The following is a 367-nucleotide window of genomic DNA, read 5'->3' on the forward strand; positions in this document are numbered from 1 at the left end:
TTATCATTATTATTACTATAACCATTATCATTATTATTATTATTATTATCATTATTATTGTTGTTGTTATCCTTATTATTATTATTGTTATTATTATTATTATTGTTATCACTATTATTATTTGCACTATTACCATTACAATTATTATCATTGTTATTATTACTATCATTACCATCACTCATTTATTAATTTATTTTGCATTATCTTTAATCAGTTAATCCAAAGAACAATTGCTTTTAGAAAGTGCCTCGATACCCTCCAGATATGGCACCATCGTGAGGAACACTGCCACCCTTCAGATCAAAAACATACTGACCAGATTATAGTGTTCAAACTTACAGTATATTATTGTTCTTTGAGGAATAGG

The sequence above is a fragment of the Penaeus chinensis genome, chromosome 19 (assembly GCF_019202785.1).
Source record: "Penaeus chinensis breed Huanghai No. 1 chromosome 19, ASM1920278v2, whole genome shotgun sequence".
NCBI classification, from domain to species: Eukaryota; Metazoa; Arthropoda; class Malacostraca; order Decapoda; family Penaeidae; genus Penaeus; species Penaeus chinensis.